The 20,955-nt window shown below is 39.3% G+C and overlaps 1 protein-coding gene across 1 annotated transcript in view; it reads right to left on the bottom strand.

Moving 5' to 3' along the window:
• The window catches only part of PTK2 (protein tyrosine kinase 2), a 151,602-nt gene extending 131,889 nt beyond the window's left edge, over window positions 1-19,713 (bottom strand). Inside the window, exons 1-2 of the mRNA XM_058802084.1 lie at window positions 19,613-19,713; window positions 15,131-15,157 (exon numbers count right to left, since the gene is read on the bottom strand). The gene's annotated coding sequence lies outside the window, so the exon portion shown is untranslated. The remainder of the gene's footprint in view (window positions 1-15,130; window positions 15,158-19,612) is intronic.
• Window positions 19,714-20,955: the final 1,242 nt, after the last annotated feature.

Here is a 20,955-nt window from a genome sequence, read left to right on the forward strand (position 1 = left end):
GGAGGTATCTGGGCAGCATTTATGTAATCTGTTTTAAGTAATGCCAATCAGATTAGAGCATTTACTGAGGTAAGAAACATCTGTCAGAAATTAGGGCTGTGAACAGGAGCGTTGGTTCTCATTGTGCAAGATGCATTTGCTGACACACACTGATAGTATGTGTGTAGCAGTCTCTGTGTAAGCAAGGATGATAACAGCTATCAAAGAAAAACCTAAAACTGTATTTCTACAAAAAGGAGAATTCATAAGTTTTTACTAAGAATATGCAGAAGCATTGACCATTTTCCTTAGCACACATTCTAACCAGGAAAAAACCTCAGACTACCCCAATAACAACAGACAGGCAAGGTCAGCTAGGAAATGGCATTCTGCCCCAAGGAAATTCAAGTTAAGACTTTTCTGCTATGACTATGATCTTGGTTGCTCAATTTCAGCTTGCTTTTAAAGAGTACTGATTATCAGCATCAGCTTTTGGAAAGCAAGAGGGGAGGAAAAAAATCAGAAGCATTTTTGAAAATTGTATCAAGGCATTAAGTTTTTAAAATTTTCTTTGTGGTGCTGAGCCTGTCTCCTATTGATGTCACCTTCAAAAATCAAAAAGCTCTGGGGAACAAAGGGTTAAACAGCAGGGTTTTGGGGTTTTGTACAATTGTGACACATATAAAAGGTTGTCTGATTTTTTCCACTCAAGCTTATCCAAACAAAAACAAAGATCAGGCCCATCAGACAAACTGGCAAACCTTGGCTTTCCCCATGGTCATGTCCAGAGCTGGAGCTCCTGGGGGTGTCCCAGAGATCTCATCAGCACAGAACTGACCCCAGCTTCTCCCTCAGTAAATGCCATCTTTAGGAACTCTCTGCTATTCAACTATTTTTTTTTCCACATTTAATATCTTTATTAATCAAATTTTGACCAAACTGGCTGGCAAGTTGGAGCATTGTTAGGAAGGGGACTAGGACAGATCCAAACAGGGAATTCTTGTCCAAGTTCCACTCTGCTGAGAAATCAAACTGAACTCAGGGTTTGGAAACTGTGATGAAAACAGACAGATTGGTACTGGGGTAGTGCTGGAGAGCAGAACAGAAATTTGCTTTTCAGCTCCTCTCCTTCAACACCTCAGCCACCAGATGAGCAGAACAGCAACAGAGATCTCCTCCAAGGGAGAAAAGAGCAGCACATTCACTTGTTAGAAGAAAAACAAAGAGCCACAGCCCAGAGCACAGCCATGACATCAGCACTGGGGCTGGAGGCACCTCTGCTCTGGAGACAGGAGAGAGTGGGGAATGTTCAGCCTGGAGAAGGCTCCAGAGAGATCTTGGAGCCCCTTCCAGTCCCGGCAGAGGGACTTCTGACCAGGGCACATGGTGATAGGACAAGGAAGAATGGCTTTGAACGGAAAGAATATGTGTTTCAATTAATTATTAGGAAGATATTCTTCACTATGAGGATGGTGAGACACATCCAGAGAAATCATGGATGCCCCATCCCTGGAAGTGCTCAAGGCCAGGCTGGATGGAGCTTTGAGCAACCTGGTCTGGTATAAGGTGACAATGTCCATAACAGGGGGTGGGAAGTAGCTGATCTTGAAGGTCCTGCCGAACCTAAACTGTTCTGATGATGATGGAGATGCTTATTATTATTATTTTGGATTTAATAATTCACAGTCTTAACTACTTCATGGGCTACTGTTTATCACTCTAGTAATTTCTAGAAGCTGAAGAACAAAGGCAATGTTTTGAAGGAGATCTGCAAATTCCTGTAGGAGATGGAAGAAGAGTTCATTGCATTCATCTAGCTGATAAAGAAAGTTGTCAAACAAAATTTACCCTCAGAAAAAGTGCAGGATTTTTTTGGTAAAGCCACAAATGCTTTCTACCATGACAACTGCAGCCCACAAAGCTGAGAGTGGCTGATGAATGTTCTAAAAATTAAACTTGTTTATTGATCAAGTGACAGTCTTCTGCATCTGAATTAATGTGCTTTTCCTTGTTAGTATCCAGAATTCCCCAAACATGCTGTCCAGACACTCTAACTGCACTGTAATCTTCATTCATCCTCATTCCCTCAAGTTAGTTCTTTGTGTGAGTTTTTTCTAAATATTCTAATTATTCTTTGGGTGTATGCATTATTTAAAAGTGGAAAACATTATCTACCTAAGTTTCCTCTTAGCCAAAGTCAAACAAACATCATCTTTATTCACAGGAACTACTGAAAAATGGTGCATGGTAATTATAACAAATCCAAAATGACAACTCCTGACCTCTGCCTTACTCTAAACTCAGGTTTGCTAAGGTTGGTTTGGAAATCTGCCTTGGATTACCTGGTCTCTAAATCTGTCACCCTTGCCCCCAAGGAGCCCTTTCTGCTCCACTCACCCCTCCTCTGGCTCAGTTTCCTCCTGAACACCCTTTTCCAAAGGGCACAGAGGAGAACAAGGTGATGGGCTCCAGGACCTCCAAGAGTCTCTGCAGACTGAGAACCTCTGTCATCATTATCCTGCCACCAGAGATGGCCTTTCTTATTTAACTCTGAGCATCCTGACAGGCAGAACTGAAAGAAAAATGGTATTTTACTTTAAGTGTCAAAATCCAAGCCTGGTTTTTCAACAGAAATGATTCAGCACATCTGAGAGGCAGCATCACCTCCATGAATTCATTTTAGATTTTGCAATATGAGCAAACTCTAATTCCATGCTCCAGACTACATTAGGCCATTTTTCTCCTGAAGAAGAAAGATAGAGAGCACTCAGATAAACTCATTCTAGAATATAAACTGCGGAGGATCTCTGCTTAGGACATTTTTCTGGCAAAAAGTCAGTCCAATACTGAATTTATTGTTATATTTCTCCATTTGGTGAGCTTAATAGTAGAATAATCTTGGGTATTCCCAAAAAGTTCGGAGTTTTAAAACAAAACTTTGTGACCTTCTGAACCAAGATCACCTGTTAGGCTTTATGATCATCTGAGCTACATTTTATAATAGCAGTTGTCAGAATTCATTGGTTTTATTTTCAAATCTTAACCTATTGGCAGTAGTGAGGTGGGGAGCAGGACAGATCAGGGTGCTGGGAGGGAGCAGGAGGAATTCAGTGTTAATGAGGTTTCCCACACCTCCCCTGTCCAAGGAATCCTGTGATGCTGTGCAGCAGAGCAGGCAGCAGTGCAGCCTCCCAGCCTATGCTGTTAAGACAACAGATATTAAAAGGGACACTAAGTTAACTTTAATTTTATTATTCCATAAATAAAGACTGGCCATTTTTTAAGCCCATATGGGTTGTATTAGTTTTCAGGCATGAAAGTTGTAGCAGATTTCCCTGTGGGTGGACTAAGCTGCTCATCTTCTCCCACTTCCTTCCATTTACTTTTTGAAGACTTTACTGCACAGAGAAGGATAAAGTCATTGCCATGAAAGATGAAAAAGGTTTAAAATTACTCCTTCCTTAGGACACATTCAAAATCTCTGTTTCTTCTTGTTCTAGGCTATTTACAAAAAAATCCACCCAACAAAACCATTTCTATCCTCAGGACATCTTTGAGAAGTTCATTCACTATTCCATTGCTTAAAGCTAAAGTCTACTTCATGGACACCTGGAGAGAAGAGGTGAAAAAAAGAGAAAAGGTGAATCCTATACATGCCATTCCTTATTTTACTGCAAAATATAATTTGGTCTGTGACAGATTCACTGTGCTTATCAGTTTGCACTGCCTATCTTCAACCTCCAATATGGGGTGACTGGAGAAGGAGTCCATAGGCAATCCAAATGGTCACCAGAACCTTCCTTCACCTTACAAAACTTCCCTTTTTTATGGCAAAACCCTTCAATTTATGAGGTAAACACAGCAGAAGGTATCTGAAGGGGAAGGACCCAGCCCTTTGATGCTGTTTAAAGGAATTGCATTTTGTGAGGATTACTTTTGTTCAGTGGAGGGGATCCAGAAGTGGATCAGTTGACCTTACAGATTCTTAAAATCCACCTTTATTAATCCAAGGGAAGCCTAGAAATAATTAGCCACATCTTCTAAGAGGGATCTAGGAAAATGAAGTTGCTTCTGGGTCAGCAAATCTCTTCAGTGTCTCCTATCTGCTGCTTTCTCTCTCATCTATCTAAGAAGCAATTAAACAAAGAAAGTAAGAGAGCTGTGCAGCCATGTAGAGTCAGTTATTTACCAAAAATGGTGTCACCTGGATGTGTCTTTCCTGTCCTGCTTCTCCTCCAGATGGCAAATACAAAGCTAAAACAACAGCTCATCAAACCCCTTTCAGCTGCAAACATCTTTTTAGGAAGAAGTTGAACCGGACTCCCAGTGTTACATAAAGCACAGATATAACATCAGTAACTCCTCAGACTCCCAAGCTACTAAATGCAATTACAAACTGAATAAAACAGTAATCCATGACCTCACAATAATGCAGTATTTTTCCATTTATGTATGAAAACACACTGATGAAACAGTTCATATTTTATTTCTTAGTGAAGGATGAGCATAGCGTAAATCCCTTCTATATAAACAAACTCTTATAGGCTAAAACAAAGAGCTATTTAAGTTTAAAATTCCAGAGTCACAGAACAAATCAACAAGCCAATGCTGATGCCCTTCGAGTCTAAGAAAGCAGAAATTAAAAATTAATTTTTAATTCTTACAGAACATTTTTTAAAGTTTTATAACACAAACATTAATGCTGCTCTATTACCAAGCAAATTCAGTGCCTGAGCTATCAAGCAAAGAAACACATATTTTAAAAAAATAAGAAAATATTGTTAATAGGCACAAATCCCCCTTTCCCTCTGTAATTAGCAAAATTTGGGATTGAAAAATTCCAAAAAATAGTTTGATGCTTTGTTTAGGAGAACCTCTAGTAGAGGCCAGGTGTAGCTGAGCCTCTAAGCCACAGAAAATTCAATTCCTATTCACTTTAATAAATCCCTCTTCCCATTTTGTACCAAGAAGGGATATTCACTTTTCAGGAACTTTCAGCTACATTGCTGCTTTGTGAGATCAGCAATAAACTTCTGAGGAACAGCTCCTCAGGCAGTCATTTTATGCTGCTACAGGGAATTAAAGGTCATCCTCAGCTAACACAAAATCTTTTATTCAATGCAAAATCCACCACCTTAAATAGCCTCGTTTGCTCCTCCAATTACACAAGCCTGCACAGTTCTGCTGAACAAGTTCTGTTTACCTAGGAAAATGCCTGCAGAGTGGTGTCAAAGAGCTCAGAAACACAAGAACTTGTTGCTTCATTTTAAGAAAGGCTTCCAGGAGCTCAGCACCAAATGCAGCTGAAGTTATGGAGCTGTTACAGGATGGAGCAGCACTCAGAGTGTCAAAGGCAGCACACACCCACAAATCCCCTCTGTGCATCCTTTCAGAGCTGGGAATTGATGAGCAGACCAAACCTCTGCTCTGTAGCTCCAAACTCAGCTGAGCTTTACATGCAGTAATATTTACCCAGGGACTTGACAACTTCAGCTCAAAAGGCTTTGATGAAGCTGGAAACAGATGTGCAAGAATGCTGCTATAAAAATGAAAATAGGCAAGGCCAAGATGTACAAAACCAACTGATACAGCTGGGAAAGATGTTTGGGCACAGCCCTTCTTCAGATCTGAAGAAGGGATGTTAAGTAAGTATCCTGTGTCTTCAGATGATAAACAAAAGATCAAAAAGCCAAAAAAACTCCTTTCTGATGGCAGCCTGAATGACCTACTTTAGCAAACATCACAGGGCCAGCACTGTCAGCATGTAACAGCATCTGACAGGGCCAAGAGCTCATCTCTTGCACAGTTCTGAGCTGCAGAGCACAGCTCCCAAAAATCCTCTGGTACTGCTCTCCACAATCCCATTTGATGCATTTCAAGACTCAGCACTCAAGCTTTTAAGTGAACACGAGATCAGGACAAAGAAATATCAGAGCCTGCACAAACAAGAGGAAAAATATAAACCTTGTCCTGCCACACAGACAAGAAGAAAAGTCATAAACTTAAACTGGGTGTAGGAAAGTTCAAGGACCCTGAAATAAATGCCTAATAATAATTTTTAAATTGCAGAAGAAGATGTAAAACTGTCATCTAATAGCTTAAATATCTTCAAGGAATGACTTAAGTCACATCTGCCTTGGGGTAGGACAGAATTCCTTCACCCCTCAAGTTTTGAAGTCATTAGACAAAGCCTGATCACTGTCCTTAAAATTTCTACTTAATACTCTGCTTTTAGAAGTTCTATATAAAAATCTCAGTAATTATGTTACTGATGTTTCCAGAAGCTCAGTGGTAGTCACTACCTCTAACACCTCACTGGGTTATTTGGCTTCCTCACCCTTCTCTATTGCAAAGCCCCAAGTTTCAATAACACCTTTTACTCCACCTCTTGGAGGGCAAGGAGATGACCAGAGAACAGTCAGCAGGAATTTCAGTGCTGATCAATAAATTTTTTACTGGGACTAAAAATCTTGGTCTGACCTTTCCTCAGTACCATAAAATTCCCTAAGTTGGAAGGGACCCACAAGGATCATCAAGTCCAACTCCTGGCCCAGCACAGGAACCCAGACAATCCCACCATGTGCCTGAGAGAGTTGTCCAACACTCCCAGACTGTCAGGAGTGGTGCTGCGACCATTTCCCTGGGGAATCTGTTCCTTTTCCTAAAATCAACCTAAACTTCCCCTGACACAGTTTCAGGCCATTCCCTCGGGTCCTGGTCACCACAGAGAAGTGACCTGTAGTGGAGATAGAGATACTTGTTCAGCTGCTCTTCAAATCCATGAAAATTGGCTCCACTAAGACATCTGAAGACAATGTGAATCACAACATAAAGTCTATTAATCCTGGAAATACAGTTCCAGTATTTCTCTGTATTAAGCCTTTCACAAAAAGAGTTATGACAGATAATTCTCCCTCATTGTCATGGAAAAAAAAAAAATCAAACCATGTGAAACCATTACAGTAAGTCATCTGAATGGACAATAACCAGAAACTTCAAAGATCTTCTTAAAGGAATAATTAGTGCACAAAGATATAATCTGGAAAACATCTTTGTGCCAGAGTTAAACAATGTAAGAATTTCTTAAGAAGTTTTTCATCTATCTCAAGTGTAATTCCAGCCCACTAATGGAAGCACAGGCATTTAACAGCCCACTTCTGTTACCCTGACCCTTCCTCAGAGTAAAGTCCTGAGGAAAAATGTACTTGCTACAAGAACAGACTTAGTTGTTGTTAAGTTTGACCCTTCCATATGAAAACCTGAAGAAGACCAGCTTTATATCTGACAAAAAATTTTTGCAGTTTTTCATATTCAAATTAGTGGTCCCTAGGGAAAAGACCCGCAAACTATCATATCTTAAATATGTTCTTATTTTAAATATTAAATATAATATTTTCTTCTGAAAAGAAAAAAGGGAAAGGGGGAGCCATAGGTATCCATTTTTGTTCTTACTTCCTTTTCCCAGTCTTCACTGCACAAACAAAGCCAGCACAAACAAGTTATGAGCTAAGGGCACAAGGAGAGGGTTCAAACTATACATTAAGGATGTAAAAATAAACTAAAGGAAAGATCATAGAATCCTTTATTTATGGTCATTTTAGGCGTAACTTACAACAAAACAGTTGGTGAAAGTTCACCATGGAATGTTTTTCCTCTTGGTTCACTGCAGTCAGTGATGTTCCTCTCCAAACAAGCTCGTGTGTATTTTGGGAGAAGATCCCAAGCCACTCCCAGCCCAGGTCTTGCAGAACAAAACACACACTAATAACTAACATTCTGTATGAGCCAACTACACAAGATCCAGCTTGATATTGAGACTCTTTCTCTCAGTCACAGTGTTAACCCCACCCTTCCTTTACTCCATAGCTGTTGCTGTGAAGACCCTGGGTGGTGACACACTCCAACACTACAGCAAGGGGTTACAGAAATTCACAGGAGCTGCACTTGCTGTGGAACAGTTCCATACAAACAGTGAGTGCATTGTGAGCATCAGCAGAACAGACTAAAGACACATATTTAGGAATCATGATTGTTGGACTCCTCAGTTTGCCAAATTTCATCTTCTTAAGTAATTCTGCACCAGAACAAGACACTTTCAGTGGCTGCCGCTGAAGGTTTTGTGCTGTAAAGGAGCAGCAGAAGCTCATTCCCAAAATCCTGATGCCCTGATTATTGCACACTGTTCTCCATGTGCCAGGCTGCCTCTGATTTTGGATTTGTTTTTTCTCCTGTAGAAGAAGATAGATGAATTCTCCAATCACTCTTTGCAGATACACATCCTCCACCTTGCCTATACAAAAACTTTTACAAACCAAAAAAACCTGCTGTGACAAAAGCAAAAAACAATCCTGAAACCCCTAACCACTTATCAAAAACCCTTTAAAAATCATTTTTAAATGTCCCATTTTTGTAACTTTGAGAAAGTCCAGACAAAATTTTAATCCAGGTCTCCAAGTGCATCATTAGAATAACCCTTGCCAACACCCCTCCAGCTGTTTCTGCACAACCAGCAGCAGCCAGTTTGCCAGCAAGAACATCCATGTGGCTGTACAGAGTGCAAAGAACTTTTCTGACTATGAACTGTCAGGTCCTGCATATCCACCTGCACTAAATGGCACAGGACCCACAAGGAACCATTTTTGCTCTGTATTCCTTTGACACCAAAACAGGTAAACATCTTCTCAGAGTACATAAGCATCCTGTTCCAAGCAAAACATTACCACAAGTTATTTTTTGACAGCATGTAGTACAGAGCTCCAAGTTCCTCTGCAATTACTCTGATATTGTACCAACAAAAATCTGTAGTTCACATTCAATAGTTTCTGTCCAAGGTGTCCCTTCAACCCCACAACAAAATAAACCCTTAAGAATTGTCAAGGTTTTCCTCTTTTATAGTTTGTCCAAAAGGTCTATAAATTGCCTTTTTTTTCTCCTGTCTTTTTCCTTGAGAAGAATGCCAATTGTTAGTATGTTTAAAATAAAGCACTGAATGATCCCCACTCCCTGCACCCTTAACCACACAAGACAAATTCACAAATTCACCACCTCTCAGATGGAAGATTGACCAATCTCTCCCTGGTAAACCTGCCTGAGGACTGTCACCAGGTGTCCACATGATACTGAGGCTCAAGTTTCTTGTCCATCCTCAGCAAGAAAATGAATATAATCTCATTATTTCTAAAACTAACTTTCCAAACTAGGAATAAAATCACATTCTCTATCTAAAAAATGAAGAGTATGTGCAGCTGACTTCATTCAAAGCTGAACTGCTCAACTGTAATTCAGAATATTTCAGGTTATCCAGGGTGGAGCAGCCACACCTTTTTCTGCCTCTTGCAAAAGAACAATTTTCCCTAGAAAAAGTATCCTTATCCCTCCAGCATAATTCCTAAAGATATCATTTGAAATATCAATTTCTAAGGAAGGAAATAAAAATTTCCAATTTTTTCTAAATAAGAAATTAATTAAAACAAAGAAAAAAATCTTAGATACTATAGATTCAAGTGGTACATTTGCATATGATGCACCCTTGATTGCTGGAATTCTTCTACTTTGAAGAATTCCCAGGAATAAGGCAAGAACAATCCTCACAGCAGTGTGGGTGTCTCCAAAGCCATGGGAGCCCAAACTACAGGAAATGATTGGGGAATGTGCTGAACTGCTGATTTTTTGTTTATTTTAAAGTGTCAGACTTTATTGATCCAGCTTGTTAAGATTCATAGGGACACAGGACAGGGGACCTGAAGGACCTTTCATGTCATCAAATCTTACATTCTGCCTCCTTATGCAATCATGCCATAGTCCCATTAAGTGCCCAGTATATCAAATTTCACTTTATTTGAGCATAAAATCAGTCTAGAGCAGATACCAGGGGTGCCACATCGTTCCCAATAAACCTGGTTTATGTCCTGATTTTTATTTTTTTTAATACATACTCTCAATTGTCTATATTGAAACTTCTTTTCTTCTCCCTCCCCTCCTCCTTCTTCCTCTATCCCCATACACAATCCCAGAAAAACAATGTTCTGCAGCCAGGGCAAGTTTCTTAACTATAAATCATCTCACAGACTGCCCTGGCAAATGGGGGAGGATCCTGACAGCTGGAAGAAAGCAAATGGAACCTGAAGAGGGGAGGGCCTGGATGACTAAGGCTGGTCACCCTCACCTCCATCACCGACAAAGTGAAGGAAGTAACAACACTGGAGGCCATTTCTAAACAAATGAGGACAATAAGGTGATTAGAAATAGTCAGCAAGGATTTATGAAAGGGAAAACATGCCTGATCAACCGAATGAACTTCTGTGATTAAAATACAAGCTTGAAGAAGATGTTGTCATTTCTCTTAACTTCAGCAAGACTTTCAACACTGTCTCCCATGGCAGCACCATGATACTCAAACTGATGAAGTTATGGACTGAACAAACGGACAGAGATGGCCTGGAAAGTGTCTGGACTGTCAGGCTCAAATTTCTAAAGGAAAAACACTACAATTTAGCTAATTTGCAGTTTCTTGAGGTGTTGAATATATCTCACCTCAGTACTACTACACAGGTCAGCCTCACTAATAAAAATGTTTTTCTTCCCAAATCATAATGTTGCTCTTGCCCTGTGTGGGCAATGACCTCTGAAATACAGATGGGAATGCAAGGAAGAGGGCAGTGTCAAAAACAAAGCCAAAATAAGCCAAGAAAGTTTCACTGGAAAGGTTGGCAAAGACACAGATTTCCTGTCGAGGTCTAAGCTGTCACCTCCCCAAGCCTTCAAAACAAAAACAAACAAACAAACAAAAAGCTACATTGCTTTTCCTAATATCAGAGGTATAGAACAACGGGAAAATGCATTTTATGAGGTACAGATGATTGACCTTTTAAAACTACTCAACTAAATTCTAAAATAGGAAGAGTTAATGCACAAATAACAAGAGAAACTTCTTCCAAGTGACATTTAAGCTTTGTCAGCAATAACCTCATCCAGCAGTAATAGCAGTTTCGTGACAGGGAATTTAGAAATCCAGCAAAAACACCTGCCTTGCTGGTAGTGAAAAGAATTCAAGCTACAGGCCATATCTGCATCAAAAGAAAAGTTCTTTCACATTTTCAGAGCTGTACAGGGCATGCAGGCAGCTATTCTAACTTGACAGCACTGATACTTCATAAACTTGTTTTCAGTTCCATACTCATCACACAAATAAAATCATTACAATCCAAGCCATCACAAATCTATGAAAACTAAGTTTACTGTTGCTTAAAAACCAGAATTTTTAGTAACATTTGCAAAGATTCCTAGGAAAAAAGAAAAAAAAAATCCTGATTTTTGAAGGGATTACTGAAAGTACAGCTTTTAGAGAAGCAGTACAGGTTTCCTTGTGCAATCTCTTCAGCACCATGCTAGGGATTCTAAAATGGGAGAAACTGTTCAGTCTTAGTGCAGCTTGTATTTAATTCTTACTTAAAACTGAGGTGACAAATCAAAAAGCCACTATTTGGTACTTTTTTATTTGTGCCTACACAGTTGGTTACCTTTTCCCCCCCTTTAAGCAGGGATATTAACAACAGTTCTCTGCTCATGCTACTGAGTTTATTCTCAGCTGCATGAATAATCGCTGCATAATTTATTACCCTCTGTAATACATGTGAACATTTATTTTAAGAATTCTGCATAACCTCAATTCTGTCAATTCTTGCCTACTGCAACTCTGGCAATACCTCAACTGATTTTTAATTTTCTGTCTTTTAACATCATAGGAAGAACCCAACTCTTTAGGGCTTTGGAAATTCTGGTTGCTGTATTTAAGTTCATCACCCAGGCAGGCGTAGGTTTAGGATAAGGAGAATCTTTTGCACAGCACAACATCAAATATCCCATCTCCTGCCCAGTGGGTAAGAGGAAGGGGAAGCAGGAGGTTGTTCAAGGCTCTGGAAAGTGCCAGGAGCTGAATCTGATTTCCTTAAGTGGATCATGAGCAGGCCCTGTGTAAGCAGAAAGGCCAAACACACCAAGAGACTGAATGAGGACATGCCTTTAATTCAGGAACATCTTTAGGTTGAGCTGAAATTGTGTAACTCTTTTTTTTTTTTTTGTCCTAAATGAGGACTTGGAAGTAAAAATAGTTACAAAACCATTTAATATTTCAAGATAACAATGACAGTGTGCAAATAGTGCTTACCTAAATTGTACATTATACAGCAAAAAGTGAACACAAATCCATCACATTTAAAATATGCTGCATATCTGAAACAAGACCTAAGCAAAAGATGTGTATTTCCTATTAATTTTTTAATACTTTATGTTAGGAGCCAGCAAGATATTATTTGACTCGCCAGATATTATCTGGAGGAGTCTTTGAGAATAAACAATTGTAGCTGAGATTCAATTTTGACATAATGTTTTATTGAATTTTAAACCAAAAATCCAGTGTATGTTTGTTTCTTGTATTTGTCTTCATTTTCCTCTAGTTCTTTGAGACAGTTTCTTGCTTCCTTACTATTTCTTCATTCTGGTAATGAAGACATATTTGCACTGCAGGATCAGGAACAAAGGACCAGCTCTTAGGAAAAGTCACCTACATCACACAGATGCTGGAGCTGTTTTAAATTCAGAGTAAAATAAATCCAGGAGGGATTGCTTTGAATCCCAACAGTGTCAACAGAGAAAGTTTAACTGCATTTACCAGAGGAAACTAGACTTTCATGCCCCCAGGCATGCTGTGAACACACTTGTGTTGCAAGAGAACTTCACTTATAGACACAAGAACTGTGTGCTCTACCCACCTTCAAAATTATAATATTTTAGCAAATTGTTCTCCAAACCCCTCCTGGCTGACATTCCAAAAATTCTCTATGCTCATCTCCACAGCCTCAATTACAAGGCAGTAAAAACCCAAGTTACCCATGAACTTCAAAGCAGTGATAGAGATGAATTCAGGATAACTCTCCTGAGCAATGATTTAACTAACAACCTCATCAACTAATGCATTCTCCTGCACAGAAACAATCCTTCCTTACAAGATTTCACTGTGAAATAAGTGTTCTGCATGACCTGCATATACACTGCCTATATCAAATTTATGTGTAATCCAACTTCAAACAAGACAATACAATAAAGACACCACCTGAAGTAGTCTCCTCCTTACTGCAAAATCTTAAAACACTGCAAAAGCCCCCCTCCCCCCCTGACATTATGACAAAAATTGATAGCACAAAAACCAGGTGGCAATAGTGAGAACATTTCTAGTGACATCTATTGTCCACTGCTGAAAGTGGCACTCAGGAGAAAATAGTTCTTTAAAACCCTAAATAAGAAAATACAATTATTTATTGCAAAGATGAGTTTTGATGATTTAAACTTCCCATCTGAATGCAGAACCTCATCTTTATTCAACTATATTATATCTCTTATCCAGGCTGCTTCTCCAATTTATCACATTTCTTTTGAATTTTAACCACATCATCCAGTGTGCTCATAACTCTTTTTGTGTTGGTGTTACTGGCAGATAAAGACAAATCGAGTCCATTTTCATGGTCATTAATAAAAATACTGTAATACCACAGGACAATACAGACCTCTGTGAGACTCCAGCCTCCCCTTCTGACAATATTTTAACCAAAATTTTCAAAACAATTTCCTTATTTCCCTTACCAGGAGGTGCTGCCCAATCTCTGCTACAGGTAAGCCATGGTGTGCAGTTTTTATATCCTCTCTAAAGTCCTCTTGCCATGCCATGGGAAAAGCTCATCCTTTGAGAACCCTGGGAAAACTTCTGCCCTCTATCAGTACTTGCAAGACACAGTTAAGGAGTACAATTGGGACACTCCCACACACAGACTCAAACTGAAAAGAATAATCTCATTGTGACTCAGATTCACACCAGCCAAACTCTTCAAGTCCCAAATATAAACTCAGAGAAAGTTTCACCACACATCCTTGTACTTGAAGCTGCAGAAAAAAACCCAACAATAATCCTTATTTTCCTGTCAGCCTGACCTAAACATCAGGTATTTATTTTTCCAACATTTTCCACAAGTGCCTGCTTCACAACCACTCTCAGCATTCAAGATAATTTTAAAGCATCACCCTTAAAAGAAGACTTCCACATTTAAACTTCTCTTCACTGCTTCAAGAAAACATGATTTTTTTGCAGAAGAGCTGCTCTGAAGTTCTTGTGGAAAAGACTACAAAATATCAGCTATCAAGCTTTTAACTGAAATTGCCATTTGTTTCCAACAGGAAAGAGCAGCTACCTTCACAGCAGGTGTTGGCATCAGCAAGAACAAATGAAAGAATGAATACATAACCAAAATCATCAAGGCAGAGGGCAAGGAATATCCAATCCCTTGATCAATCAGGAGTAAAAGTGCACTTCAGTCAGGATTCCAGAATTCACATTACAACAGGGAATAGATGGACAAATTCCACCTGCCAAGATCAGGAGACATCCTCACTCTGAGCTCTGCATCACCACTCCAGCCCCCAGCACAAACGAATGCATGGATTTTAAAACTTTGTTAAAGGCCAAATGTAACAAACAATAACCAAAAAACGCTATTTAAAAAAAATCAGACCAGCAGGGTTGGGTTTTTTGGTGGGGTCCATGTTTTTGGGGGGTTTTGTTCTCTATTTTTAGGTTTAGGGATTTTTTTAAAAAAAATTAAACACCACTGATAGAAGAGTCCAATAGAGCAGCTCAGCCACAAGTCACCTGTGTCACCAAGTGAACACTGTGTCACCTTCCCCACTGTGACCTGGGGAGATTCCTTCCCCCATAAACCCCCAAACCCATTTCCCTGCACTCTGCCCCTCTGAACCACCACTAAAACCATTTGTGGCTGCTCCTAATCTGCTCCCTGTCAGTTGGATCCCACGTTCTGCCGAGCTGCTTTCAGCATTAACTATCTCACACACATATTTAACAACTGCCTATAAATACACCTCAGTCACCTCCTCCCCTTGTCAAAATACACCACTGAAATGGGAAAATCTGTACCTCAATAGGTTTTGTTTTGACCTCAGATCCCCACATGACTAAGTACCATGACAGTGCCAGTAAGAACCAATATTCTGATTATATAAAAGCATGACTGTATCATAAGCAAGCCCTTAAAAGCTGCCTGCTGTCACATCAAGACATAACTGAAAAAAAAAGAGAACTTACCTGCTGGCAAGGGAAGTCTTGAAATATCTGTAACAATAAAGAAATACATTTAGAAACAGAAGAAAAAAATAGCTCTACAACTGCAGTGACCTCATAATTTTTCTGCAAGGCCATACTTGTTTAATAAAGCACATTATCTGAAGCAATTTGCTGGCTGCTATGAATGCCACATGCAAATCAAAAGCATTTTCCTTGTCTCACCCTGTTCATTAACAGGATTATGCTTTGCTCACCTAACTGAAGGACAAAGATTATACTGAAGGCAATGAGTGTAATTACTGCAGCACAATACAGGTCACTACACACAAATCAAGTGTTACATACAAAATTCACCATCACCTACAGAACTTCAGAGCTCAAAGTGTCAGGGACAGTCTTTACAAATGAAGAGGATTCTACAGAATGTTTTCTTTATTCTTAAATCTTTGGAGAAGAAGTAGTCAAGCTTGCAAGCAGATAAGCACAGAACACAAGAAATAATATTAAAAGAAAGGACACTGATTTTTGTCACCAAGGCACATTAGACACAGTTGCTGAACATTTTTATAGTAAATACTAAGGCTGTCTTGAGCTGCAAACAATGACCACTGTCTCAGAGTCTAAACAGAACATAAAAAAGTATACACTAAAAAAACAGACATTATATTAAACTGTAAGTCATTATATTGCTCCTGCCTGCTTTTCTATTGTCATCTCAGTACACATCATCATGACTGGGACATGAGGTGCCCATCAGAGTTCAAAACAAAAACTAGAACCCACAAAGAGCTAGAAAGTAATAATTACTCAAGTCTGTGAGGACATGGACTGGGGACACACATCACAGGGCATCACAGGGTTAATGAAAACTGAAATAAACACAAGACGGGGAGCTGTGAGAAAGGGCAAATAATAAAATAAAATGAGAGAAAAACTGAACTGAACTTAAGAAAAAGGTCTGCACAGTGATTTGGTTAAAGGAAACAGCAAAGCTGAATAATAAATTGTCACACTGGGTACAAAATCCACATGGAAACTGAACTTTAACCACAGGTGTAGCAGCTGAAACAGATGCAGAGATTACAGGGGCAGATGGTCACTGCTCTGCTACCTATTACAAGAAATAATGAGGCTTAATAAATTTATTAGCCCTGCTTTCACCAACAGATTGTTACAATTCATGTCTGTGGCCAGAAAACATGATGAAACTTCAATAACAAAGAGAATTACACCTAAAATTTAAAGGCATCCCACTAAAAATTGTAAAAATCAACTGCACTCCTCTGAGGAGATGATGAAACAGCAACACAGAAAGTTGAAATGCACCTAAAGTAGGAAATCAAAAGAAAACAGGACACCACAAAAAACCCAGAGAAAATAGTCAATACCCTAGTCTGGTAGAATTTATACAATTATAAATTTATACAATTTTTATAAAGATAGTAAATTGCATTTAAAGGATGCTCATCATGTTGTCTGCTTAGGAACAAAACCATCTTACATGTAAGATATGCCTTGAGACAGGTGATGCAGTCAAGGAGAAACAGGAACTGCAGGAAGCAAAAACCCAACAGCTCCTGCACAGAATCCAGATCAGCACACAGGGAATGGAGCTTTCATCCAGCAGAAAGAGATGTGCAGGGACAATTAATTTGGAAAGGTTCATGAAGATAAATGTTGCATCATTTTTTGTTTGTGTATGCTTAATTGTTTCCAGGCTCTTTTTTTAAATGAAGTCACAGAAAAATTCCTGCTTGCCACCAGGCTATACAATAGAACTGCTGCCATATGAGTAAAGCATTTAAAACTGTGGATTAGAAAATACCAGTTTTGATTTTAATTTTTCTACAGTGACAGAAACATATGTTTAAATTCCATTTTTAATTAACAACTATTGAAATATTTAAGTTACTACAAACACTTTAAAGTGCATTAAAATCTTTTAATTTTTGTGTATTGGGGATGTTTTATCACAGCATTTATTACTTTTCAAGCAGACTCTTTGGCTAAATGTGCCTACACAACAGATGTCAGGAAAATAATGACAAACATAACCGCCAGAAAAATATGTTATTACTGTTATTATATACACACAGGCAGAAAACAATCACTTTCCTCTCAGAATTTAAACAGGGAAAAGCTCTGCAGCTAAGACACACATAGAGATTTTTCAGAGATTTTTAACTTCAAGAAGAGCCGATCATATCTCAGTGTTTGTCCCCAACACCTGAGCTGCTGTTTCCATTGTCACCTCTCCTGCCAGGGCTCACACAGATCCTGTCACTGCACCAGGACCGTCCCAAATGGGCACTGACACCACCAGCACTGCTGCTACATTTAAATCAAACACTCTGAAGATTTCTTACTTCCATGTTCCACTGCAAATGAGTCCCACAAGCGCATTAACAGAGGAGATGCTGCACCCCTGGGACAAGTTTACTGAACAGCTTCCTGCAGCTGCACCTTCTCCTGTTACAATGTAGTGCCAGAGACTCTTTTCTACCATTAATTGACATCCATTAGATCTAAAAACAAACTGGAGAGAAGAAATTGAAGCCTGAAGGTTGTATCAGTACACTCAAAAGTGCACATGTGCACTTAGGAGGTTACTTGTATGGCATTACTCAATTATTTCCATTAAGCACCAAGTCCTCTACAGGCTGATGTATCTTAATTTTAGCACCAGTCACTACAGAAATGTCAATTCAAAAATGAAATAAGTATTTCACAATTCCAAAGATAACATTAACAACTCCACTCCTTTGTGTATCCAGACACCACAACAATCAGTGAAATGCTCATTACCTTCAGGTGTTCCTCTAAATGTGGAGTGACTTTAGAAACTTTCTCACCATTGAGTTTGCCCCATCTCTCCAGACCACTCTCATATTTTCTGGCTTGAAACCTCTTAGCTTTATTCACAAATACAATTTTTCATGTAAAATCTAACACTGAAAAAGATGAGTGGATTCAGGCCACGCTTTACAAACTTCCCTCACAGAGAGTAAACTGAGGGTACACACTCAGGTAGCCACTCATTTCAGTAGCTTTTACAAACCTGCCTCCCCTGCTGTGTAAAACTTGCCCCTTTCTGAAGCACACCACAGCATTTCAATCTCTAGAGAGGAGAAATTCAACCAGTGCTGAGATCTGAAGAGGAAAAACCCCAAAGTTAGGGTTTTAATCTGCTTTGGGACTAAAATGAGAGGCTTGAGAGCATTTTGGAGAGCTGTCCTGTTGGGAAGGATTCCCTCACACCAGGGAGGCCTGGACTGACTTTTCTCCTACAACTGAGATTCTGAGTGCTTGGAGTGCTGTCACACAAACCACATTCACAGCAGCTGTACAACAGGAACCAATCTTACTTTTTTATCTGCTCCAAAGTAGTTCTTCAAAGTGAAATCTAAAATGAATCATATTTCAAGTGCTGCTGCTCCTACTGATCCTTTCAAGGGATCACTCATGTTCTGCATTTATATTCTTAAGTATCTTCCTGGGCTACTTGGCAGGGAGCAAACTGCCAGATTGAACAGGCAGAAAGAAAAATTACTTTCACATCATATTCTTTATCATACCCAAACCTGTATATACTTTGTAAAAGCTAATCAATTCTCAGGGAAAACTGATTTTATCCCATGTAGATATTGGGAGGATGGAGCAGATGGCCTCAAGATCTCCTTTCCAAGCAAGGTTTCTGTAATATTGGACACAGATGATTGTAGCAGATCAGGAACAAGCTGAAATGACATTAGAGGTGCTACAAAACAAGATCCTCAGCCAAAGAAAATGTACATAACTGGTTTATTTGGCAAGTTAATTCATCAATAGAAAGGAAAGTATTTTAAAGAAAAAATACTATTATTGCTTCTGTATGCACTGAGATGGCTTTGGGCACTACAGTCCCCAAACAAGCTTTGTGGATCCCAGCACCAACAGTTTTTTCTGATTTATGGATGCCCTGAGGACCAGATCTCTCCAGCACTGTATTTGCTTTTATAAAACTCTGCATTTTACATTGCAGAGTTTCAATGAATGTTTTCTTAAAAATGGAGCTGCAACTTTAAATCCTCCTTCCAAGAGTAACATCTAAACATCAAAAACAGGAATGTTCTGTGAGCTTCCTATTCCTGCCTCAAGGTAAAACCAGAATGTGGCTCAGTGCACAACTCCAGAGGCTCAGACTCTGCCCCATCTGCAGCACTGATCTCTTTCCAGAGCTGTGGTAAGCAGCAGACCACAAGAAATTTAATCCTGTTCTCCTGCAGCAGGAGCTGGCTGACTCCAGCCTAAGAGCATTCCCTTGAAATTAATTCAGATATTCAATTCACAAACCAATCTCTCTTTCCAGGGAAAAGTGGAGGCTTGCAGCACACAAGGAACCACAGACCACAGTCTGCAAGAAGCCAAGCAGCACACACAAGTCACTGGACAATCCTTGCAGCTAGATGAGCAGTATCATAAAACAATAACATAAAACACAATTTTCCTTTTTAGCCACAGTACCAAAATAATTTAGGAATACAGATGCATATTCAGCTTTTAGCCTTTGTGTCACTGGTCCTGAAGGATGTTGTCTTAGAGGCTGGATCCAACCATCTGGAAGCCTCCTTTCCTATATTCTCTGGCAGGTTTAAAAGGATGTTCCTCTGGTCTTTAATGAAATTGAGATCTCATCATCTGTGCAAAAATATTTTTCTTTTTTTTAAAGAGCAAGTAAGTAAACACAAACTACAAGTAATCTTAAAAAAAAAAAAAAGAAAAGCTTTGTAAAATTACACTTGTTGAGAAACTCAAGGATTTATCCATGACCATCTGATCTACTGAACAAAGACCTTGAAGACACAATCACATCCTGACAGCACACTTATTAAGAAAAAGCTATTAAAAAGTTTTAAAGTATGATTAAAAGATTGTATAAACCACCAGTTGCATTGTTCCACATATGTATTTTTTCCCCTTCATCATTAAAAGTGCATCTCATTTGTAACCTACATCTAATCCATTTCTAATTTAGCAATGTGCAGGGCTGAATGCTAACAACCTTTTATTAGATCATTTCATATTAAGGCAGTTTTTTAGGGCAATTTTCAATGCAACTCACTAAAATCCTTTCATTTATTACCCATGTAGAATAAGAGGCTGAAGTGCCCCACTGTAAAGGACCATTTTTCCTAAACATTTTATTACACTTGCAAGTCTTTAAATGCTCCAACTGTTTTGGCTTTCAGTACAGCCCCGTTTTTCAAACACCAATACCTGATACAGTATTTAAATGTCAATCCTAACAGCACTAAAACCACCATTTGTTTACTCAGATTAGAGTTTTTTCCCCCTATTAACATATTTATTGCATTTGCCTTAGGCACAGCAGCAGCCGAACATCCAGCTTAGCTGCAAATCTTCATCTGTTCCCCTGGGGAGAGATGGAGGGGGCACAGCTACAGGACAGACACCTCCACCCACTAAACCTGGCAGCAGTTCTTTTGTGCTTTAGCCAGATCAGAGAAATTCAGCAAACAAAACCACACATCTTGTGTTTACAGCCATACTTCACAGGAGATCCACGCTGCACTGGAGTCCCTTATTATCTTGGTTGAAATCTTTGCTTCAGCTGTGAGTAGCAGCAGTAATGATTTAACGCTCTCGTTTCTGTCTGCTGAAAAGGTTAACGAGCAAGCAGCCGCCAATGAACCGCTGTGACACCCTGCGAGTGCACAGCCTGTGCTGTGCCTTTGAGAAGTTCTCTTCAACCACGCACTACTTCCAAGGCAAGCTGCTGCCTCTGAAACACAAAAGCCACACAAAATTTAACCAAGAAAAATGAGAGAACCAACTGAAACACTGCA

Source organism: Ammospiza caudacuta, chromosome 1 (genome assembly GCF_027887145.1).
Source record: "Ammospiza caudacuta isolate bAmmCau1 chromosome 1, bAmmCau1.pri, whole genome shotgun sequence".
NCBI lineage: Eukaryota > Metazoa > Chordata > Aves > Passeriformes > Passerellidae > Ammospiza > Ammospiza caudacuta.